A 27,073-nucleotide genomic window follows, 5' to 3' on the forward strand; every position below is an offset into this window, starting at 1 on the left:
CACACACATATGCACACACACAATAGCAACTATGTGAGGTGATGGATACATTAATTAGGTTCATTGTGATAATTATTTCACAATGTATACATATGTCAAAAGATTACATTAAAGATATATAAGTTTTATCAATTATTTTTCAATAAAGATTGTATATAAAAATAGAGATATAAAATAGAGAAAGAAAGAATAAGATTTCTGGAGAGGATGCAGCTAAGAGTTTAAGGACTACAGCAAAGAAATATATAGTTTAATAAAGGGATGAACCAATTATGCAAATAATTAACAGTACTAAGTGGTATATGAAACATGTATAAAAGTGTTATTGCAAATTAAAAGAGGGAGAGATCACTTGGTGATCAAGGAGCCTATTGACCATATGGTAATACTAAACAAGCTGCAAGCTGTTTTGTATTTAGACCAATGTACTCTAACGTGTATGCATATACCCAAGGGAGCCATGTAGAAAATATTGACTTATATTTGCATTTATTTTTATTTACTTTATATTTAGAATGCATGTGTGGTTTAAAAAAATTTAGATATGCACAAACTTTGAGTACTACTCATCTAAACACACTACTTTATTTAAGGTTATGCCTGTTTCAGGCTAAGGCCATGTAATCTTTTTTAAAATATGTTCTTTAACATGCTTCTCTGCATTGAGCATTGTCCTAAGTCTCAAACTGAATTCTCTACTTGAACTTTTGATAACTTTGTTGATGTACTTCAATGAGATATTTTTATGAGAATGGATTGGTCTCTGCACAAAGTCTTATATTCAAGTATCATTTATTGTCATGATGTTAAAAAAAAAAATGTGCCCTATGAGCAGAAAATAGATATTATGGGCTTACTCATGCATTTTCTTCCAAGAGGAGAATTGATACATATTTGTTGTTTTCCACACTATGACACTCACATGTTAGTCAGTAATATTATTACAAATTTCTATTTTTGAGTAATAACTAGCCATAGAGAGGAAGAAGTTAAAAGAGCAAAAATAGTTTCTTCTTTTCCAATTTTAGCAGCTACCTTTTCTTCTCTTCTCCCGTGTCTCTGCCAAAATGTTGATAATTAACTGAGTGCAGCTGAGCTCACAAGAGATTTAATGTTATTGCCACTTCTCACATCTCTTTGAGGAGCCAGTTCTAATATAAGAAACACTAGGAGTTCCTGATAGAAGTGTTATCAATCTCCAAGGCATGGGTGGCTGGGGCTTTTGATTATACTATACTTTCACCTAAAATACTCACCATTTTATCATTCATTTAACAAATTTCCAAGTTCAGAATTCCCTTTAGCATTCTGAGGCAAATACCATTCCCAAAGGCTACCTTTTCCTCCCTACTAATAGACTCCTCATTTTATGTTTAGGTAACCTTGCAGACATTCCCCAGTCTTTAGGAAAGCAAGACCCTCCTACAGCCTCAGTGGGTGGTTATGATTTGTGGAAGCCAAATGTGGCATCCCCTTTGCCAGCTGTTTACTGTCACAGGCTTCCTTGCTCCAAAGAGTGCCATGTGACATGGCCAATGAGGCGCAAGAAGCCCTCTGCTAAGTTTCTGAGAAGATTTCTTTCTCTTACTATAAAAGCATGCAGCTCATACGTTTCCTTCTTTTACAGAAAGTCAATGTGGAACTTAATGAATGCATTTCCCCAGCCATCTTGTAAACAAAAAAGAAAGAAAAAGAGAATTGTGAAGATTTTTATTAAAAGTCATGCTGTTTAACAAACCCTGACCTGTCTAGAGTTCTTATGATAAATAATTTTATTACAGAAACTTGTCAGTTTGTCAGCTTTCTACTAAATACTGAAGAAAACAGTCTTAACTAATATACTTTACCTAAATACACCAATTCTCATTAATCTTATTCTCCATGCTTCTGTAACACATGTAGTTCCTACATATAATTTATTACTAAATTTTATGGTAATTTATATTGCTTGATGTTTGTTTTTATATGTATTCTGGCCTAAATCATAATTGCCTTGAGTGTGGAAGCCCGATTTTATCTTTCCTGTGTATTTTCCCTTATGCCTTGCACAATGCTGGCTCATAATGTATTTTAAAAGGAAGTGTGTGTGTGTGTGTGTGTGTGTGTGTGTGTGTGGCGGGGGTGTGAGTGTGCACGCAGGCATACGTGTGTTGCCTTTTTCTCGCCTTGAAACTCAAAACTCTGTCACTGCTCTCCTGGAACATGGGTCTTTGTCTATTTTATTCTTTCCCAGACTACTTTTTCTCTTTTTCTTACTTGCTCCTCCTCTTTCTAGAGTCTACTTGTAGGTACTCAAAAAGCTCCATCTTTGATGTTACTTAATTTTCTTTTCTTTTCTCTTCCGTAAAGATTGCATCCACTATGATGCTCATTTCCTTTACACAAAAACGACTGTTATATGTGACTCCCACTCTGATCTCTATCCCACATATCTACTGGTCACTGCCAACTACCTTATGTTGGTACTTCCCGCTAATATACAATTATAACTTCATTCTGCATTTAGTCATTGCAAGTTAAAGTATAAGCTCTCTCCTCTGAATTTTTACAGCTCTGTGTTTGTACCAGCTGAACACACTATACATCTACTGCTTGTTTTAATAATTCATCTTCACTTAGACTTTAAGCTCCTTGAGAACAAGGATTCTATCTTGTTAACCTTTTACTCTCTACCTATATATGTCTCATATATAATATGAAATCAATAAATGTTTAAATGAATATTTGCTTTCTTTATTTTAACATAGAAGTATATCCTGTTAAGAAGAGAATTATTTTTTCTCTTTATATATTTCAGTATATTTGAGGTGTCATCTTTTTTACATATAGCTAAGGAAGATGTATTTTCATTGATCTGCTCAGTATGCAGAAATCTTTGGATTATGTTTTCAAAATCCCATGCTAGTATAGTTTAATTAAGATCAACTTTAATTTTTAGCATCTTTTTAATAGAAAGAATTATATGTTGTTGAGCTTATATATTTTCATAAACTTGTACCAAAAAATACCAAATATCATTTAATCCCTCTTTATTCTGAGGGTAAACACTTCATGAAATCCACTACAAGGATTGAAAACATACATCCACACAAAAACTTACACACGGATGTTCATTGCAGTGTTAGTCATAATGGCCAAAAAATGGAAAAAGTTCAAATGTCCAACAACTGATGAATGAATAAACCAAATGTGGAATATATATATATATGTGTATATATACACATATATACACATATATATATATTCAAAATTTTTAGCCATAAAAAGAAATAAAGTACTGATTCATGCTATTGCATGGATGAACTTCAAAAGCATTATCATAAGTGAAAGAAGTCAGACACAAAAGGTCAAATATTATATGGTTCCATTTATATGATATGTACAGAATAGGCAAGTGCATAGAGACAAAAAGTAGTGATTGCTGGAGTCTGGGGAATGGAGGAAACACAGTGGCTACTAATGAGCACTAAATTTATTTTTTTGGATGATTAATATGAATCATTTAAGATCTATTAAAATTCCTAATTACCTGGCGTTAGGGAGTGGTAATGATTGCTCAACTTTGGGAATATACTAAAAACCACTGAACTGTACATATTAGAGGAGTTGCTTTTATAGCAGGTAAGTTATATCTCAATAAATTTTTTTTGGAAAAAAACTTCATGAAAACTAATGATTCTTAGCTTTCAGGACATTTGGATTCATAATATATCAGGATACTTAGATAAAGCATGGGCTTAAATTAAAAAGCCCCATTTTTTCAGATACAAAAGATTTACTGAAAAATGATAATCTATACTTTGTCAATAGTGAAATCTATTCCTATTACTCATATATTACCTCACTTGTTTATTACCTACTACTCTGTGGAGAAGGCTGAACTGTAAATTGTACATGAGTGACATGTATAATAACTAGTATTCAATAAGTAACCAACATTTAAGTGGCATAAAAAATGCTGTGGGATAATTGAAAAAGATGCTCTTCATTTTTCTTGGGGTTGGAAAATTGGATAATGTTTATTCTTGCTATTGGAGAATGAGTAGAAAGTTACCAAGTGAGCACTTATTCCACACAGAGAAAATAAAAATACAAAGTATATAAAATGCTTAGAGAATTATGAGTCATCTCTATGGCAGATCCTAGCATGTACTCTTGTGTAGGATTCAGTAAAGACTTACCATGTCCCCTTGTGTCATTCTGTGACTTCCCCATCTTCTAGCTGCATTATAAAGGAAACTTTTAGATTTTGTTTAAAGTAATCCTTACAGACCAAAAAAGTTAAATTTTAATGCATTTGTATGTTTGATATAAAACACATTTTTATTCTTTATTACAGTAATGCCATTTAAATAAATATAGTGAATTGACTGCCACTACACAAATTTGCAGTCATGTAAGATAGATAATTCTAGAGATCTAATGAACAGCATGAGAACAGTAGTTAATAATGTTGCATTGTGTGCTGAAAAATTGCTAAGAGAGTAGATTTTATGTGCTTTTACCACACACACAAAGGGAGTTATGTGAAGTGATGGATATGTTAATTTACTTGATGGTAGTCATGATTTTACTATGATGATGCATATCAAAGCATTGTGTTGTATACCTTAAATATGCACAATAGAAAATAAAGAATTCAGGCTGTGAGTGAAATAAAGAACACAATCCCACTTACAAGAGCCACAAACAAAATGAAATACCTAGGAATATAGCCAATCAAGGAGGTAAAAGATCTCTACAGGAGAACTACAAAATACTGCTGAAAGAAATCAGGGATGACACAAATAAATGAAAAAGCATTCCATGTTCATGGATAGGAAGAATCTATATAATAATAATGACCATACTGCCTAAAGCAATTTGCAGATGCAGTGTTATTTCCATCAAACTACCTACGTCATTCTGCACAGAATTGGAAAAAAAAAAAAAACTGTTCTAAAATTCATACAGAACCAAAAAGGAGCCTGAATAGACAAAGCTGGAGGCATCACATTACCCAACCTCAAACTATACTATAAAGCCACGCCAACCAAAACAGCCTGGTACTGGTGCAAAAACAAACACATAGACCAAAGGAACAGAACAGAAAACTCAGAAATAAACCTACAGACTTACAACCATCTAATCTTTGACAAGGCCAACAAAAACAAGCCATGGATAAAGGACACCCTATTCAATAAATGGTACTGAGATAAGTGGCTAGCCATATGCAGAAGATTGAAGCTAGGCCCCTACTTTTTACCCTATACAAAAATTAACTCAAAATGGATTAAAGATTTAAATGCAAGACCTCAAACTATAAAAACTCATGGAAGACAACCTAGAAAAGACTCCTCTTGACATTGGCCTGGGCGAAGGATTTTTGGCCAAGTCTTCAAAAAGCAAAGTAACAAAAACAAAAGTCAGCAAGTGGGACCTAATTAACCTAAAGAGTTCTGCGCAGCAAAAAAAGAGAAAAAGAAAAACTATCAATAGAGCAAACAGACAACCTACAGAATGGGGGAAAATATCCACAGCTATGGATCAAAAAAAAAAGAGCCTAATAACCAGAATCTATAGGGAACTTACACAAATCAACAAGCAAAAACAACCCCATTAAAAAATGGGCAAAAAACATGAACAGACATTTCTCAAAAGAGGACATGCAAGTGGCCCATCAACATATGAACAAATGCTTAACATCACTAATCATCAGAGAAATGCAAATCAAAACCACAATGAGATACAATCTCACATCAGTCAGAATGGCTATTACTAAAAAGTCAAAAAAAAAAACAACAGATGCTGGCAAGGCTGCAGAGAAAAGGGAATGCTTATACACTGTTGGTTGGAATGTAAATTATTTAAGCCATTGTGAAAAGCAGCCTGGAGATTCTCAAAGGACTTAGAACTGTCATTCAACCTAACAATTCCATTACTGGGTATATGCCCAAAAGAAAATAAATTGTTCTACAAAAAGACACATGTATTCAAACAGTCATTGCTCTATTCACAACAGCTAACACATAGAGTCAACCCAGATGTCCATCAGTGGTAGACTGGATTTTAAAAAATGGTAAATATATACCATAGAATACTACACAGCCATTTAAAATGGATGAAAGCATGCCCTTTGCAGCAACGTGTATAAAGCTGGAGGACATAATTATTATTTTTCTTTTTTGAGATGGAATCTTGCTGTGTTGCCCAGGGTGGAGTGCCATGGCACAATCTCAGCTCACTGCAACCTCTGCATCCTGGGTTCAAGCAATTCTTCTCCCTCAGCCTCCCGAGTAGCTGGGATTACAAGTGCGCACCACCACACCTGGCTAATTCGTGTGTGTGTGTGTGTGTGTGTGTGTGTGTGTGTGTGTGTGTGTGTGTGTGTTTTTAGTAGAGACAGGGTTTTGCCATGTTGGCCAGGCTGCTCTCAAACACCAGACATCAGGTGATCCACCTGGGAGGACATAATCTTAAGCAAATTAACGCAGGAACAGAAAAATCAAATACCACATGTACTCTTTTATAAGTAGGTGTAAAAGATCGAGTACACATGGACATAAATATGAGAACAATAGACATTGTGGACTACTAAAGGGTCAAGGGGGTGAGGTTGGGTTAAAAAAAACTACCTATTGGGTACTATGCTCATTACCTGAGTGATAAGATCCATACTCCAAACTTCAGCATCATGCAATATTCCTATGTAATAAATCTGTACATGTACCCCCTATATCTAAAATACAAGTTGAAACAAAAACATTGCGAATATGCTTTTGGCTGCTGACTTGTACACTTAAAAATGTTAAAATGATAAGTTTTATGTAATTTATTTACCATAAAAAATAAACCTTTTACACATTACAATAAAATATGTATACTGACAAAACTAAAAAAATTTTAAAAAAGGATTGATTAAACTATAAAAATCCTAATAGAGTCAACCAAAAATATATATGAAAATTATTTTGTACTTTTTTACATGTAAATAGTTGTTCTAAAAATTGGAAGGATACAGTCTGATTTACAGGGCATAGAGAGTTCAGTCTTTGAATATAAGTCGTTTATGTAAATACCTGAACACACCGAAAGGAAATAACTTTCGGGGAGGTGTCTTCTGCATCTAGTTAACAAATAGTCAGATTTATATAGGAGGATCTGTGAGAGAAGGAGGATAAAGAAAAAGAAGGATGAAGAAAAAGAGAAAGAGGAAAAAGGAGGGGAAAAGGAATAAATGGGGCAGGTGTTCTATATAGAACTTTCCAGCTACTGTCCTTAATCAGACATAATCAGACAACAAGCTCTAAAATACTCAGTTACATTGTGTTCTCCTAGGAATTCAACTTGGAACATACTGAGTGAGGAGGCTACAGGCCCCTCGGGTCATCTGGGATAGAGCCAGAGTAATTGGTGCTTGCCTAAGGATAGCATCCAGACACATATTGCTCCAAATTCTGATGACTAAGTTTGAGCATTCTGCTACATTTCTTCTGATAAAATTGCTTTTCCCATGTCAAAAATTTCTTAAGTAACAGGCAAAAAGGTCAAAGGTCTTTTTTGGATTTAGTAATTTATCAATTATTCAATCTATCAATTTATTAAAAATATAACCTAAAGTTCTATAATGGCAAGGTGTTGAATGCAGAGTTTGAAACACAAACTAAATCTCATTGTAGTTCATTTGCTCTTTATGACATGAGATGTGCTAACACCAAGGTTATGGGTGTAGTATAATTGAAAATTCAAAGTAAAAAAAATCACTCTTTTCTATCACTCTAATGTCTGATATCCTTATGCCTCCCTTTCTCTGTTTCTAGTAATCCCTTTCAAATACTTGCTGAGAGGTAAAAAGCTTCTATTTCATTCTCCAGCTGTATCTACATCTTCACTTGCATACAAATAGGACTCTTTCACTCAAACATGATTTCCATGGATGATGTTTCTCAGAGGCTGTCTCTTCTTTAGAAGTGACACATTCACAAGTGTTCAATCAGGGAAGTGAAGTGATCCAATGTTGATTGGCATTGCACAATGACATTATGATCAGCATCAGATTAAAGCACCACATAGAATGGTGATAAGCTAGTGTGATACTCATATTTTGCTACTTGGAAAAGGAATTCTTGCCCCATAACCCTGACTGGGATTTCTTTCTCCCTTTTTTTCTTAATCAGTTTTTGATCCAGAAAAAAGGGAAGGTAGGAGAAAACTCCAAAAAGACAAAAGAAAACTCTCAGATAGTTTATGCCAAAAACTGTTCTTGCCATTTTCACATAGGTTTCCTTTTTGTTGATTAACTAAGTCGTAGTGGGCCAAACAGGATGGGAACTAGCCATAGTGTCAGACAATCAACACAAATTTCAGAGATGATGGATCAGATAGATAGATAGATGATAGGTAGGTAGATGGATAGATACATACATACATACATACACAGATGATAGAATAACAGACCTATTTCCAATTTCGATGTCATCTCTAATCATGCCCCATGATCTCTGCCTTCATCAATAGCTGTAACATAAGGGCAATGCCATGAGTGGCCTTAGCCCTAAGAGATCTACAAAATCTATTACGTTCTGTCATTCTGAAGAACTCACCATCCTGTCCCCATCACAATGCCGTCTGTACCTTGTGTCCCTGCATATGCACATGGATAAATTGTTGTCAATGGAGAGAATTGGGTGCATAGCTTACTTTGGGAGTTAATGCTTTCAAATTCTGGCTATCAGAGTTTCTCCAACTGACAGTTCACACTCAGTACCCTGCCACAGGCATCCCATTTACAGATAAATATAAGACTACCTAAAGATGAAAAGAAGTAAATGTCTATTAATAAATCAAATATTTGAGAAATGCATTTCATGAAAATATAGGTCATTTTATTTCAATCTTGTAATAAGTAATCAATTTAACATATAGGTAAACGGCACCAGTTCAACAGCCAGATTTCCTGGATTCTAATTCCTTCTCTGTCATTTTTCTAGTTATATGAACCTGTGCTGATAATCTCTTAGTGCCACAATTCCTCATCTGAAAGATGGGAATAGCAATAACACCACTTCATAAGGCAGTTGTGATGAATAAATGAGATGGTATATGTAAAGAGCATAGAATGGTTCTTAGCATGTAGTTAAGAAATACAGAAAGGGTAAATATTGTTATTATCTTAGACTTTTCTCTGAAAATATCAGTCATAATTTTAAAATTTATATTGTTTGTTAAAATATTTTTGCTATCATGGCCCTTCACTCTTTTAATTTGTCAAACTGCAGGCTCCAAAACTTGTTATCTATTTTACTTTAAGCATTTTAGAATTTCTCTGAGCTTTCATTTTCTGGACAATAAAATGGAATCAAATTATTTAATTCAAAATGGTGAACTAAGATTATATGTTTAACTCTACATACCTCTTTTTGCAGATTCTAACCCACCACAATCTCCACTAAAATGACGGTAGAATAGAATATAAAAGTCTAAATAATCTTAATCAGGAAATCAGGAAAGGCAAATTTCATGAACTTTTGCAAGATATGTTAGAAATAAGACAGATGAAAGACAGTATAAACTGTTCTCTTAAAGGAACCCAATAACAGCCTTACATTTGAAACTGGATCAAATTTCCACTTATTTTAAGTGCTACTTATATAAAAGTTAAATCCTTATAATTATATAAGAAAATAATTCTATGTATATTACTACCACAGCACTATCATATATTAAGCAAACTCATAGGCTATTACTGTCATATCAAATCAACACAAATCAGAAATCTTACCCACCAAGCTTTACTAATTTTAGGAACACAAGCAATCAAATAGCTCAGAAGCAGAGAGATGCCTGGACTTTGAGAGCCTCTCCCAGGCATTTCCTTTCTGTATGGGACTGCACCTTCGCCCCCAAATAGGTAAAGTCTCTAAGTGAGATTTGCAGCGATCCTCACACAGTAGAGAGCATTTAATTTATGTAGCATCTCCATTTTATTTCCCCAGAATTGTATAGGCTATGTGGCATTCTCCAGGGAGCCATTCCTCGCAGTCTTTGTGTTCTATTTACTAGATGTAATCCTTATTCGGGAACTTCTGCCATGGGCATTTCAGGGGCAAGGTCTCTTCCTTCTAGCAAATATCATTAGTCTATTTACCCAGAGGTCCTACGGACAAGAAAATTAATCCCGTTTACCTTCCTTATTTTCTCCTGGCACTTCCCTACAATAAAGCCAGTGGATTTATTACTGTCTGGCTGCTTTAACTATTTATTTCAAGAGTCAGAATGAAATTATTCATTTAATTTAGAAATAAAGTCATATATTTATGATGGGTCACTTCTTTATATACATTGCCGATGATAGAATTAATGGTGTATTCATGCCGTTGCTCACAGAATATTTTCACTTAAGTGAAAACACTGACAATTAGGAACACTCCCTAAAGCAGGACTGTTCCACACAATGACCTGACAGATGCACAGATTTATCTGAGAAGTTGTTCATAAACTTTGAGCTGCTCCCTGAGGAGAGAAGAGACAACCACAGGATAATGATTGAAATTAAAGTTTTAAGAATGGAGATAGCATTTTTAATCGTGGGGAAATTGCCATCTCAATATTCTTAAAAGATGTTCAATATTTAAATAAGATCATTTTAAGATCTAATGAAGCATATGCAATATTTAATTGAATCATAATTTTCCTTTAGAAAACAGGGAGCCTCTCACGTATAACGTACATTATCGTCAATTATGTAGTAGCTCTAAAGTTAAGGTTTATCTTAACAAAACAAATTAATCTTCACAAAAATTAATTTTAAAAGAATCATTGGTCTTTAGCTCTGCAAAACCTGAGTGGAGCTGCCCAAGGCAGCTCTGTCCTGTTAATGCAAACTTAGAACCAGTATTCGAGTATGGAAATTGTGTCTTGATAGATGACACACATGAGTAATTTACATTGGCGCAATGTTGAAAAGACCCTTAGATTCTGGTAACTCTTTTCTCCTGTAACTACAAATTGTTTTCAAAATTTATTTTATGCTGTAGAAACTAACTATTAATAGCTAATTTTAATAACAAATACTTAAAAATACCTGTTAAATTGAAACACAAACAATTCATAATTTATTCATTTTATCAAACCTTAATTGATTGCCTAGTACGCAATTTGTTATGTGCCACATAAAAAATATCACAGCATCAAGTGAACGTAGCATACATATTTAATAATGTGTCACTGTTATAGTCTATATCATCTTTCAAGAGAAATTACTTAAACAAATCTTCAGTTTTGATCATTTTTTTCCTGAACTCAATGATTTGAAACTTTTTGTTGCTTCAGTTGAAACACATTTTACTAATAATTTTCTTCTTCAAAACTAGTTTTCTAAATAAATTCATAGTTAAATTTTAAAGTATATGAATATGAAAGTAAAAAGAGGCTGCTATAATAGGTTTTAAGAAGGATTATGAAGGATTAGGTGGCTGAAAAGCCCTGTTGATGGAGAATTGAGAATTTATGGGTTGTCTACTGAGGCCTTCTTTGCTTTTAATTTGCCACCCCCTTAGAGTTGTGCTACTGACAGCCACTCATGTACTATGTAATGCTCCTTTCCCAGATATTGATGATTAAGTCCATCAAATTTAGAACAGGGATTCAGAACACAGGGTTAGTCTTTGCATGTGGTCAGAAATTTAACACATATCCTGGGTGGCAATAGGGCAGCTATGCACCACTGTGAGGATGGAAAAGCAGAGTAGAAAGCTGGTGTGTTGAAGAGCAAACAGGAAGGAAGCAGGTGGATGGGAAGAGGAGAAAAATATCTGCATCCATGTCCCTAATTGCTTTCCAGATTCTGTCACCATCTTACCCTGGACTTGGGAATATTCCTGTCCTTGGATTATAGGGTTCCATAATATAACCTTGTAGCATTATCATAATATCCCTCACCTGTTGTCCTCTTACACCACACTGAGTTGTTTTTCTTACATAAACCTGCTAAGATTTAAATAATATAAGGCATTCTGGGGAAAATAGGAATGGGCAATAAAGTAAAATTTCTATATCCACTTTTTATAAATTTTTATATCGACTAAAATCATAAAGAAAAATAGTGAACTAAGATAACAACAGTCGTATTTTGTTAAATTATTGACTTTTATTAAATTATTGAATAAGGCAAGAGTCTTATATATACTCTCTTATATACTATATCCTAGGACTTTCTTAAAGGTAAAACTCTCCATAGCAGATTCTACCATGTCTTCAGATGTCAAAGCACTTAGCTATTAGGAGCAGGGAGTTTCACATAGTATTTGTCTTTCTTCCTCCTCAGCATTCAGACTTTATCCCAGGACTCCTGCTGTGAGTCCTTCTTCTGTACATCCATATTTCTCATCAGCTTTTCCTCAAAGCTCTATTAAAAAAAATTATTACTCAAGACTCCTGATATTTCATTTTTATATTCTCAGTACCCAATTTCTTCTCTGTCTAAGCCATTTCAAGAGACACAACTCTGTTTTTACTTGAAACCAAGTGCTCCTACTTATAAATATTGTATATAGAATAAACATGTTTATCCCACATAATTTCAAAGAGGAGCAATCTCAAAGAGAAGCAGTCTCAAGGAGATCTGGCTTTGGCGGAGAGGTAAATGTATTTTCAAGCAATTATTTTATTTTTTGGCAGCATTTATAGTTAATAATATAATCATTACAGATTTGTGTGACCTCTACAGTATATAGTTCTTTCTGTTATCAGAAATAATATATAATTATATTTAAATTCTCTTTAAGAATTTTTATTAGATTTTCTAGTAGCCCCAATTTTTTCAGTTGGTTGTAAAAATGACATCTTTAAAAATATTTAGCAATAGTATGGAATAACATAATTGTGTAATCAAATGTTTGAATCAGGATTTACCATTAATGCATATTAATTGGTCAATAATCTCTTTGCTGTGAATGACAGTGTGTCAGTCCATTCTCACACTGTTATAATAACTACCTAAGAATGGGTAATTTATGAAGAAAAGATTTTTAATTGAATCATAGATCTGCAGGGGGTGCAGGAAGTGTGGCTGGGAGGCTCAGGAAATATAGAACCATAAAAAAGGTGAAGGGGAAGCCAATATGCTTTACCACAGCAGAGCAGGAGAGAGAGAGAAAGAGCAAAGAGGGAATTGCTACACACTTCTAAACAAACAAATCTAATGAGAATTCACTCACTATCACAAGAATAGCAAGAGGGAAATCTGCACCCATGATCTAGTTACCTCTCATCAGGTCTCTATCCCAACATTGGGAATTACATTTCCACATGAGATTTGGGTGGGGACACAGAGCCAAACTATATCATTCTGCCCTTGACCCATCCCAAATATCATTTCTTCTCACATTTCAAAACACAATCATGACTTCCCAACAGTCTCCCAAAGTCTTTATTCGTTCCAGTATTAACTCAAAGTTCAAGTCCAAAGTCTCAACTGAGATAAGGCAAGGCTCTTCTGCCTTTAAAAAGTAGGCAAAGGACATGAACAGACACGTCAAAAAAAAAAAGACATACATTCAGCCAACAATCATATAAACAAAAGCTAAACACCACTGATCATTTGGCTGAAATGTAATGCAATATTGTTAAGACTTTGGCTTTTGCTGTCATATCACTGTGATGTTCTGGGATTGGAATTGACTCTTTGCCAAGGACTCAAATACTGTCATCAGAATTATATTTCTTGTTCTCCTTTCCTCGTTTCTATCTTCTTCTCAGTTGTCTATTTCTCCCCTCAAGCCACAAGTAGGAGAGATGGACCCGACCAAACCGCATGGCTCATGTGATTTTTTTTTTTTTTTTTTTTTTTTTTTTTGAGATGGAGTCTTGCTCTGTCACCCAGCCTGGAGTGCAGTAGCAGAATTATCGGCTCACTGCAACATCCACAGCTCCCTCCACACCGCATTCAAATGATTCTCCTGCCTCAGCCTCCTGAGCAGCTGGGATTACAGGTGCATGCCACTACACCCAGATGATTTTTGTATTTTTAGTAGAGACGGGGTCTCACCATATTGGCCAGGCTGGTCTTGAACTCCTGACCTCAGGCGATCCACCTGCCTTGGCCTCCCAAAGTGCTGGGATTACAGGCGTGAGCTACCATGCCCAGCTATGTGATTCTTATAGCTAGCAATTTCATAAATAGGGAGACTTTCTCCTAATATTCATATCAGTTTTCCCCACCAGGCTCCAGTGGTACACTTAGGGTCATGTGTCCAGCTCCATTGTGAGGACCCTGGACCAGTTAAACAACAGTCTCATCCAAATCACATGGAATAGGAGAGGAGCGCTCCAAAAAGCAAAGAATACAGGATTTTTCAAAAGTTAGAGAGGTTCATCAATACTGTGTGACAATGGAAAAGTTATAACACTCTTCAGCCTCAGTCTCTTCCTTAGTAAATTTGGGGAACTGATGCTTACCTCATAGGATTGCTTTGAGTAGCACATGAGAAAGTATTAGCAAAATGCTTTCTCTAGATGGGCACTAAATGTTACCCATTACTACAATATTGACAACTGTCTTTGGAAACTCTAATATATATTATAAAGCAAGAAGTTTTAAATTTTAAATTTCCAGTTATATTGGAGAGTAATATTGTCCTTTCCAAGGCAAAATATAATCTTACAAACTGAAATTTATAGAGAAAGTTCAGAATTTATAATAGTGAAGGTCATATTATTTAAATCAAAGTCATCTGGTTAGGGTTATCAAGAGTACTGATTTGCTTTTCAAACAAAAAATTTAACCACTGCATTGATAACAGGGATGAACATTTGACATGAGAATTGACTAAAAACCCACTTAGCTTCCACAGCTTTGACCCTTCACCAGAGCATATGTTCTCATTCCCTGCCAGGTAGTATCTCATCTAATGGTTTTGTTGTCCCCTAATAACATAAGGGGGACCGCGTATGATACATGGCTGTATAATTATAGCCACAGGATGGAAGATAGTGGGCACAGGATTAAAGACAAAGAGTTTTTTTATATTAAGCATGTTAATTCCCTTTTACCACACTGATTTTTCTAGGGTCCAAATGTTCCTGGAAATCTCTTTCAGGGGTTTGGTTTTCCAGATGAAAATGTGCCAGCATTACACTATATTCTAAAACAGCTCAATAAGCTCTTGAGAGCTGTTTTTATTGTGAATACAGTCCTTTTCCTGATTTTTAAAAATAAATTACCATGGGAACACTTTAATTCTGCATATTGTGAAGAGAGTCAGGTGTTATCATGGACATTAAAAGGAAAAAAATTCCAACTTTCAGAAGCCAAGTATACACCAACAATATTTTGATTTAATCCTTCATGCCTGGCTTCTGATTACTTCTAGCTCAGATGATAGAAAGCAATTTTCAGCTAAGTGCTTAACTCCAGAAGTTTGCTTTCACATCTGGACCTCCAGGGCCCTACTTACATATCCCATAATGTAAAGTGTCTCCACAATTCTCTGCTTTTCTTGGAAAAACACATCCACACAGAGTTTACATGACTTTCCATTTCAATCACTACATTAAACCCAAAACTCTGAAATTTTTCTTGCTTTCTCTACTTTCTGAACTACTACATTTCCTATGATAAAAGTAGAAAAGAGAAAAATTCATTCTTGCAATGTAATTTCTGTCACACTAGATGTGCTTATCTGTTTAATCAAAACTAACAGAGAACTCTGAGGTATGCATTGCTGATCAGTTTACAACTTAAAATGAAATTAAAATTGACTTGGGCAAAATGACTGTGACAAATTTCATACATGGCATGTAGGAAGAAACTGAAAAGCCATGGGTGACTGAATAGATGATCCAAATCTTGGAATAGAGATAAATAAATAAGAATGAATTATCCTTGACAGTGTATTGTTAAAAAAATTATTCTGGAACCTAGAGCATCCTCATAAGACAAATTGTGGCTCAGATAAAGAATCATCGGAAGGTCATGGTCAGTGGTCATTTCTGATTCCCTATCACAGATATACTTTTTCATAGAAATTATAAAAAATATACAGAGCATTAGTTTGTAGTTACAATGACAAAAATCTGAGGATCTCAGTGAAAACCCTGGACCACATTATGAAATAAGAGAAAATGTATAGATAAACTCTACATAGAACAATGTGGCCAAAATTGACAGCAAGACAATATCAGTAACATTTAAAATGGACTCTGTATCATTATGACTCAATCAGTTTGAAAAAGCATGTCTAATATGCTAGTGACTTGTAAGCTTTTTCACAAATAGATTTTAAAATTTGGGGAAAGTTTGCTTTGTTCCCCTAACTAGGTTTCCCCCCACCCCTCAGCTTTATTAAGGTAAAATTAACTAATAAATATTGTATATATTTATGACATACAACCAGATGTTTTGATATATGTATACATTGTAAAATGATGAACACAATCTACCTAGTTAACATGTCCATCATACCACGTAATCATCATTTTTTTGTTCTGAGAACATTTAAGATCTACTACATTAGTAATTTCCAAGTAGAAAATATGTTATCATTTCTAGAATCACCAAGCGATACAATCGATCTCCAGATCTTCCTCATCCTATCTAAATGAAACTTTGTACCCTTTGGCCAACATCTCCTCATTCTTCTACCTCAGCTCCTGAGAACTCCCACCATTTTAGTCTCTGCTTCTACAATTTCTACTGTTTTAGATTCCACTTATAGTTGAGATTAGGCAAAATTTGTCTTCCTGTGTCCTGTGCCTGGATTATTTCACTTAGCATAATATCCTTCAATTTTATCCATGTTTTTGCAAATGACAAGACATCCTTCTACTTAAAAGATGGACAGTAATCTATTGTAGTGTGTTTGTATATTGCACTTTGTATCCATTCATCCAAAGGTGGACACTTAGGTTGATTCCAAATCTTGGCTATTGTGACTAATGCTGCAATCAACATGGAGGTGTAGATGCTGATTTTTTTTACTTTTATTTTAAGTTCAGGGGTACATGTGCAGGATGTGCAGGTTTGCCATATAGGTAAATGTGTCATGGGGGGGTTGTTGTACAGATTATTTCATCACCCACGTATTAAGGCTAGTATCCATTTTTTCTGATCCTCTCCCTCCTCCCACCTTCCACTCTCCAATGGGCCCCAGTGTGTGTTGTTCTCCACTGTGAGTCCATGTGTTCTCATGATTTAGCTCCCACTTATAAGTGAAAACTCATGCTGTATTTGGTTTCTGTTCCTGAGTTAGTTTGCTAAGGATAATGGTCTCCATCTCCATCCACGCCCTGCAAAGGACATGATCTCATTCTCTTCTTTGGCTGCATAGTATTTTATGGTGTATATGTACCACGTTTTCTTTACCCAGTCTGCCATTGATGGGCATTTAGGTGAATTCCATGTCTTTGCTATTGTGAAGAGTGCTGCAATAAACTACATGTACACATGTATTTATAATGGAATGATTAATATTCCTTTGGGTATATGCCCAGTAATGAGATTGCTTCATTGAATGGTATTTCTGTCTTTAGGTCTTTGAGGAATTGCCACACTGTCTTCCACAAAGGTTGAACTAACTTACACTCACACCAACAGTGTATAGGTCTTCCTTTTTCTCCACAACCTTGCCAGCATCTGTTATTTTATGACTTTTTTTTTTTTTTTTTTTGAGATGGGATGTCTCTCTGTCAACCAAGCTGTAGTGTTGTGCCTCAATCTTGGTTTACTGCAACCTCCACTTTCTAGGCTCAAGCTATCCTCACACTTCAGCTTCCCGAGTAGCTGAGAACACAAGAACACACCACCACACTCAGCTAATTTTTTGTATTTTTGGTAGAAATGGGCTTTTGCCATGTTGCCCAGGCTGGTCTCCAGTTCCTGAGCTCAAGGGATCCACCTGTCTCAGCCTCCCAAAGTATTGGGATTACAGGCATGAGCCACCATGCCTGACCTATTTTTTGACTTTTTTTTTTTTTTTTTTTTTTTGAGACGTAGTCTCACTCTATCCCCCAGGCTGGAGTGCAGTGGCGCAGTCTCGGCTCACTGCAAGCTCCGCCTCCCGGGTTCATGCCATTCTCCTGCCTCAGCCTCTCCAAGTAGCTGGGACTACAGGTGCCCGCCACCACGCCCGGCTAATTTTCTGTATTTTTAGTAGAGACAGGGTTTCACCGTGGTCTCGATCTCCTGACCTCGTGATCTGCGAGCCTCGGCCTCCCAAAGTGCTGGGATTACAAGCGTGAGCCACCGCGCCCGGCCGTTTTTTGACTTTTTAACAATAGCCATTTTGACTTCTGTGAGATGGTATCTCATTGTGGTTTTGATTTGCATTTCTCTAATGATCAGTGGTGTTTAGCTTTTGTTTATATGATTGTTGGCTGAATGTATGTCTTTTTTTTTTTTTGATGTGTCTGTTCATGTCCTTTGCCTACTTTTTAAAGGGATTATTTGTGGTTTTCTTGTAAATATGTTTAAGTTCCTTATAGATGCTGGATATTAGATCTTAATGAGATGCATAGTTTGTAAAAATTTTCTCCCATGTTATAGGTTGTCTGTTTACTCTGTTCATAGTTCCTTTTGCTATACAGAAGCTCTTAAGTTTAATTATATTTTATTTGTCAACTGGTTGCTTTTGTTGCAATTACTTTTGCTGTCTTCATCATAAAATCTTTGCCTATGCCTATGTCCTGAATGGTATTGCCTAACCTGTCTTCCAGGGTGTTTGTAGTTTTGGGTTTTACATTTAAGTTTTTAATCCATCTTGAGTTAATTTTTGTATATGGTATAAGGAAGAGGTTCAGTTTCATTTTTTGCTTTTTTGCATATGGCTAGCCAGTTATCCCAGCATCATTTATTGAATAGGAAATCATTTCCCCTTTGCTTGTTTTTGTCAAGTTTTTTGAAAATCAGATAGTTGTAGGTGTGAAATCTTATTTCTTGGTTCTCTAATCTGTTCCATTGGTCTATGTGTCTGTTCTTGTACAAGTACCATACTGTTTTGGTTACTTTAGCTTTGTAATATAGTTTGAAGTCAGGTAATGTGATGTCTACAGCTTTGTCCTTTTTGCTTAAGATTACCTTAGCTATTCAGGCTCTTTTGTAGTTCCATATAAATTTTTAAATTGTTTCCTCTAGTTGTGTGAACAATGTCAATGGTAGTTTAATGGGAATAGCATTGAATCTGTAAATTGCTTTGGGTGGTATGGCCATTTTAATAATATTGATTCTTTCCATCCATGAGCATGGAATGTTTTTCCATTTGTTTACATCATCTCTGATTTATTTGAGTGATGGTTTCTAGTTCTCTTTGTAGAGATCTTTCAACTTCTTTGTTAGCTGTAATCCTAGATAGTTTATTCTTTTGGGGGCAATTGTGAATGGGAGCTCATTTGTGATTTGGCTTTTGGATTGACTGTTATTGGTGTACAGGAATGCTAGTGATTTTTGCACATTGATTTTCTATCCTGAGACTTTGCTGAAGTTGCTTCCCAGCTTCTTAAGAAGCTTTGCGGGTGAGACAATGGGGTTTTCTGGATATAGTATCATGTAATCCACAAACAGGGATAGTTTGACTTCCTCTCATCCTATTTAAATACGCTTTATTTCTTTCTCTTCCCTGACTGCCCTGGCCAGAACTTCCAATGCTATGTTGGATAGGAGTGTGAGAGAGGGCATCCTTGTCTTTTACTGCTATTCAAGTGGAATGCTTCCAGCTTTTGTACATTCAGTATGATGTTGGTTGTGGGTTTATCATGTATGGCTCTTATTATTTTGAGGTATGTTCCTTTAATACCTAGGTTATTTTTTAACATGAAGGGATGTTGAGTTTATCAAAATCATTCTTTATATCTATTGAGATAATCATGTGGTATTGTCTTTGGCTCTGTTTGTGTGATGAATCACACTTGTCGATTTACATATGTTGAACCACCCTTGCATCTCAGGAATGAAACCTACTTGATTGCGGTTGTTAAGCCTTTTGATGTGCTGTTGAAATCAGTTTGTCAGGTTTTGTTGAGGATTTTTGCATTGATGTTCATCAAGGATACTAGCCTGAAGTTTTCTTTTTTTGTGGTGTCTTCCTCTGGTTTTGATATCAGGATTATGCTGGTCTCATAGAATGAGTTAGGAAGAACCTCCTTTTCAATTTTTTGGAATAGTTTCAGTAGGAATGGTACTAGCTCTTCTTGGTACATCTGGTAGAATTCAACTGTGAATCTGTAGTCCTGGGCCTATTTTTTTTTTTTTTTTTTTTTTTTGGTTGGTAGGCTATTTATTATTGCCTCAATTTTAGAGCTCATTATTGGTCTGTTCAAGGATTCAATTTCTTCCTGGAAGGTTGTATGTGTCCAGGTCTGGGAAGGGTATATGTGTCCAGGAATTTATCCATTCTAGATTTTCTAGTTTATGTGCATAGATGTGTTTATAATATTCACTGATGGTTGTTTTTATTTCTGTGGGTAACAATGGTTGTGCTAATTTACATTCCCACCAACAGTGTACAAAGTTTCTCTTTTCTCCATGTCCTCATTAAGACTTATCTTTTGTCTTTTTTATAATAGCCATCCTATTAGATGTATTTTTTGCATTTTCCTGATGATTAATAATGTTGAACACATTTCCATATATCTCTTGGCCATTTGTATCTATTCTTTTGAGAAATATCTAGTCAGGTCTTTTGCCCATATTTAACTGGATTATTTGTTTACTTGCTGTCAAGTTAGCTTAAGTTCATTATGTATTTTGGATATTAACTTTTATTGGATGAATGGCTTACAAATATTTTCTCCCAGTCTGTGGATTGTCTTTTCACTCTGTTAATGGTTCCTTTGTTTTGCAGACACTTGTTAGTTTGATGCAGTCCCATTTGTCTACTTTTCTTTTGTTGCCTGTGTTTTTAGGGTCATATCCAAAAAAATCATTGTCAAAACCAACATGAAAATGCTTACTCCCTATGACTTATTCTAATAGTTTTACAGATTCAGAACTTATATTTAAATATTTAATGTTAGCTGTTTATCTTGGTATTTATGTGAAATAAAGGTCCAATTTTATTCTGTGTGTGGATATACAGCTTTCCCAACACTATTATTCTAGCTGAGTTTTAAGACATTTTTCTCCATATCAGTAGAGTATGAAAGAATTATTGTAAACATTTACAAGAAGGAACAGAGTCATTGTCAAAAAATAAAATTATAGGGTAGAATTGTAACAGAAAACTAAGGATAGTTTTATGTTCTCAGGTATAAAAAAACAACATGAATATAATCTGAGTTTGAAAAATAAAAGGTAGTGGGGTATTTCTCCAAAGGATGAAAGGTAATCAGCACAGACAAATATTTTGGGGTTGAGGGAAGTATCTCTTAGATATGGTGCATATTTAGAGAAACAAATTGTCATTTCTAGAATTTACATGTATACTTAGGATCACTTAAAGTATTGACTTTTTAAAAAACGAATGCTAAAGTTCTAATATTCAATTAGCATACAGAAGGAATTGATTAATTTTGGTAAGGTAGATGCAACTTTTATAACATCGAATAGGAAAAATGAGAAAAAATATGACATGTTTAATTTGTAGCAAGATTGACTTAAATACTGACTAAACTCATTTTTACTTTACGTGTTGTTGTCATGATTTCAGGTAAGTTTATAAGCTGGAAAACCTCCTGTTTCCCAGGTTATTACACATTCATTAAAATGCATCAACAGATAAATAGAAAATAGCCTGTAATTTTTAGATTGTTCATAATGAAAGTTGCTTCACTAATTCAGAAAACAGCCTTTAGTTTTAAACAATTGCTTAGTTATTTCTTGATGATCTCTCTAGAGAGCTTTTACTTTCAAATGACTAAATTCAGAGCTCAACTCAGAGATTAATGTAGCTATAAACTATTTACATAAACCACTATATGGTGCAGAGCCTCCCCATTTATTCATCGCCCCCAAGAAATTCTCCAGTCTTAAAATGAACACAGTTTACTCTGAAAAGGGCAGATACTTTAAAGACTATGTATTTATAAAGCTCACTATTTTGTTTTATCACACCTTTGAGTACCTTGAATTACTGGTATTTTTACAATAATGAGTTGAACTTGGAAAAACTTACTTTAAAATAAGTGCTTTTGTATTCTATTCTTACTCCAATATTCATTCAAAACTCTGCAGACATTTTCTGTGTTGGTAAATCCCAGAGAATTGGTATGTTCACCTATTTAAAATTACAAAGATTAAAATACATTGGCATTCATCATGAAGCAATAGGGTTTATGAATAAGAAGCTCAATAAAAAGTGTTTTACTCACCGTTTCTCTTATATTGATAAAGGCTATGAATTTTATGGAAAATTCTGTTAAAAAATAATAAAAGGTAACAGCTCTAACTGTAACTTATTACAAAAATTAAGGTAGGTCTTCATAATGTTTCCTTTCTTATCAGCGTTTCTTCAGTGCTGGCAGAGCCAAGAGAAAAAAAAATATTGAAATTTTATACTTGGAATAGTTACAATGGTTTATTGTAAATGGACAGGATAATTTTATTTCTGCTACCGTTGGTTAGCTGAGCTCTTCAAACTTAAACCTGGGATTAGGATTAAATAATAGTTTGACTTTGTTTAGGTCCACTTTCTTGTAGTTACTTCTTGTTGACTTCAAAGAACAAAAAGCAAGGGCATTGAATCTGCAGGCTTGCCTTGTAAGAAAACACATGGAATAAAGCTCCATTTTTCAAGGCACAAAATACATTCTTCATTTTCATGACAAGGTTTCTTGGAAATAAATCAGCATTATAAGACAAGGCAAAAAAGCAAAATGAAACTAAAAATTAACGCTCTGCTGCAATGGCATTGAGGCACTGACCTTAGATCTGGACCAGAAAGGCTCATCCTATGTCCTGCACTGCAGAGTGCCTTCATATCACAAAGACAAAACACCTAAACCTAAAGACATTTTTGTTGATCTTTTAAGCTTTTTTTTTTTTCTAGTTTAGTTACTGGTTAATATTAATAGATTGAGAAGGTTACCTGAGCTGAAATGAGCCCCCAGGTCAGAGAATGTAACATTGAATACTTGAATACAGAGGTAGAAAATAGGGGAGAAAATCACAATGTCTGTGTTAGAAAACTGAAGAATTTAAATAAAGATAGTTTTCAAAATCATCCAACTATGCGTCTCTTAGTAGAGTGGGTTCTGCCAACAACCAGCCAACTGTGGTCCTCCTCTATTCAGCTTTAGTCATCTAGTTTGGAGAGGCACCTAGGTGCCTAGAAACCCTGAGCTGGAAAAGAGAAGTGAATGGATGGGAAACTCACTGACCATGGTTCCTTGGGAAGTGTGTCTACCCTGTCTTAATCCCAAATTCGGGTGGTTTTGGTCACTGCCCAGGAGATCTTGGTCTGAGCCCAGGTTTGCCAAGTCCTGTCCTAGCATATCCAATTCACTCAGACTCACAGGCAGCAGCAAAGAGCTAATTTTGTCTCCTGGATGTAAGGGCCATCACCAGGGAGTAAGCTGGGGGTCCTGGGTGGGAATATGAACAGGGAGATGGACATGAGTTGATTTATAAGTTTTAAATATTTAAGACATCCAGTACAGTAGTCTTATCTGTACTTTTGCCCTGCACATGGATGAGAACATTCTGCATTTTGCTGGCATATTCAGGCATATTCTGCAGTTTGTCTTCTTCCAAACTATTGTACTTTTTGTACACTGATTTTCCATAGGCTTTTTTGTCCAAATTAATGAATAATCTTCTATTCTTGATTATAATAACTTATCCCAGTGTAACTTAAAATTTTCTCCACAAAAATAATTTTAAAATTAAATGAAAAAGACAACCTTTCAACTGTGCCCTTGAGAGTGTCCTGTTCCATGTGAAAGGCACTAGCCTCTGAAAGTAGCTGCCGAGGAAGGCTCAGCAGGACATGCCTAAGCAGCTTAGACTCCACACCACTGTGGGTGTTAAACACATACGGGAGAAAGGTCTCAGGAAAGGGCTTTTGTGAACAGAAGGGTTAGAGCTGTCGGCCTCAATGCTGCCACTAGGGTCTGATTGGGCACTTCAACAACAGCCTCTCCATCCATTTTCGTAGGAAATCTCATAGCCACTTACAGTTACTTAGCGATGACTTAAAAGACCCTGCTGACCCAGACTTTCTGCCTTGGCTGATTGATAGAATATTACCATTGTACCCTTTTCTCCTTACCATGACCTGTTGGAGATCTTTTTATTTCATCTTTTACTGGTAAAATGGCAAGCAGGAATTAATGTTTAAAGCACTGTAAATATGAGGACGTACCAGTGTACTGGGATCTCAACAGAGAGATTAAATTTAAATTATCTAGAAGAGAAATTTTGTGAAAATCCTGGTTGAGAGAAGGAATGGTTAACCTTTGTCTAGTGAGGCCAGGAAGGTGGCTATGTGACATTCTTCCATCAAATTAGAACAAGAAAATGGCCTGTATGGAGTTTATCAGATTAATTTTTATAAAAATTTTTTCATTAGGTAGTATTCTTAATGCTATGCTCCAAATAAATGAAATAAGAATTTTCATATCTTTTTATTTTAACTTCAAGGAAGCTCAGAAAAATATTTAAACTTAAATGTTTATAATTACATTAAATGGTGAGTGCTTTACTTTTCCCTCTCCATGTTTAACATATTTATTGATTTTAGACTGTTCTATGATGTTTATGTACCTTTACTGATAAAACATATCAAATCACATTTGAAGGCATATGGGCTGAAATTTCTTAGAATAATAATTCATGTATTAAAGCTATAAGCTTCATGTCTATTTTCTATTTATATATTTCTTGTATTATTCAGAATAAACCTGTTAGGAAGACATTTATATAGATAAGTCATTTTCAGTTACTTTAAACGAATTGCTCTAGATCACTCAGCAATAATGAAAACTCTAACATCTAGTTTTCTCCAAATCTAGATTGCAAATAACATCAATATTAAAATTAAAACACAATATTTGGTTTCAGAATAAAATTTACTAAGAGACAACAAAAAATCTATGAAGTCAAGATCTTTCTGGTTTTCTCAAACTTTTATAGCCTAACAGAATTTAATTTAATGACTGTATGTTTTCTTTCTCATTTAATTAGTCTAACGAAAACTAATAAAATTCATTACGTATATCTTGGATCTAAATTATGAAAATCATTATTTTAATGATACTTTCCATCTTGTAAAATTTTTAAAATGCACAGTTTCAAAAATTAACATACTTAAATCTTTTTTTAAGTGAAGTAAGGGGACTAGTGACTTGCATAACATATTAAATACCGTATATAGTTACATGTGGTAAATGAAAATAATTATGCTATGTGATGGCAGAGTAGCTTCTAAATTTTTAGCTCAATAAAAGCAACCAAGATATGATTATTATTTTCTTTCATTAAGTAATTAATACTTCTAAACACTTAGAGATGGCCAATTCTTGCTGAGACAAGTGAAGATCCTTTCTTCCGTAGAATAAAGCTGACTTTTTCCCTTCAGCATTTCCTAACCCAAAGTAAGTCATGCTGTTTACACCTCTATATGGCATATTAAGTGAAATAAAAGAAGACTTATCTATCTTCTTTTGTCACTTTTTTATAGAAACATTTACAGTTTTGTAAATGTTGTTAACACATTATCACTATGTATGTTTCGGTAACAATTTAAAAACTTTCATGAAAGTTTTAGTCTGATGTATCTAGTTACCTTCACATTTTACATTTTTTCTTTTGTCCTTCAAAAAAAAATTCCAATTTGTTTATAACTTGCAAACATTTGGCTTCATGGCTTTTCAAATACTACTTAGCCAAATTTTTTCACATAAGTTATAAATGGTTGGCAAACTCTTTAGTTATACACATTTTGGCTAGGAGTGCTATAATAAATATAGAATTATCAATAAACTCATTTTCTTATGTAGAGAATGTTGACTTACGAAATAGCATACCTTTGTATTATAACATCATTACCATTAGCATCATTACAGACCATGTTTCAAAAATTTTAGTTACACACATTTGAATGAAAATGAACAGATAGCATTTTATTGGCTTAGACACTGGAATCCAAGCATATCTAAGAGAGGATGAAAAAACTTAATACTGTTAAAATTAAACATTTATGTTTCTGCTATGTGTCATTCACTTTCCCAACTGTTTGACTGGTATTAGTTGCAAGGGCAAGCCCTAGGCAAATAGAGAAATGGTTGTTTTTATACAAGTTGCCATCCCGCATGTCCTCTCAGACTGCTCCATTGTCTTGATCCTGCTTAAGCTGGGTTTTATGTACACTTGTGTTTATTTACATGTGTGAGAACTTGCATGTCCTACAGCACACACTCAGAGTCTAAGAAGTCAGCTAGTGAATTAGCTTAATGCATTAGAGTGTACTAGAGTCATCTGGAGAATACTCTTATAAATTATACACATATAGGCAATATGCTTTCATTTTAACTTGGTCTCATAGAGATACTGTCCTCATATTTAATATTTATTGGCAACTGAAGATTTCAGCCCTTTAAAGAAAGTTTGACTCTGGGTCTTGCAATATGAGCTCAATTTTGTTATTCTGTACATTTCTTCACAGCCCTTCACAAAAACTGCTCACGAATAGCTGCAAATTCTCAAGCGGGTTTATTTGGATATGTACAAGCTATTATTGATGTATCTAAACTTTTGAAAAGTCAACAAATTGAGCTGAAAGTTGGTTACTTCCTGAAGGTAAAGACCCTTTAATTTATCTCTGTAACCTCAGTACCTAGCATAACACCTGGGGCATAGTGGATGCTCAATATATTTTTGTTGAATGAATGAATACATAAATATACAAATGAGCAAATGAATAAATGCAAAGGCATTATATTCCATGGTAACATAAAATATGTCTGCGTTCTTGAAGATATTCAATAATTTACATTGCTTGGAACTATAATTTACCTACTGCTGAAATGACTTTCAACTTGTTCTTAATAAAAGGCCTTGGTCAAACATAGCTTTGGATTTAAAATGGCCTCTTACATTTTGTACCCTTTGACCAAGGTCATCAGAAGATAGTGAGATATTTAATCAACCTTGATCAAATCTAGAAAA

This window comes from Hylobates moloch, unplaced genomic scaffold, assembly GCF_009828535.3.
Source record: "Hylobates moloch isolate HMO894 unplaced genomic scaffold, HMol_V3 SCAFFOLD_2, whole genome shotgun sequence".
Taxonomy (NCBI): domain Eukaryota; kingdom Metazoa; phylum Chordata; class Mammalia; order Primates; family Hylobatidae; genus Hylobates; species Hylobates moloch.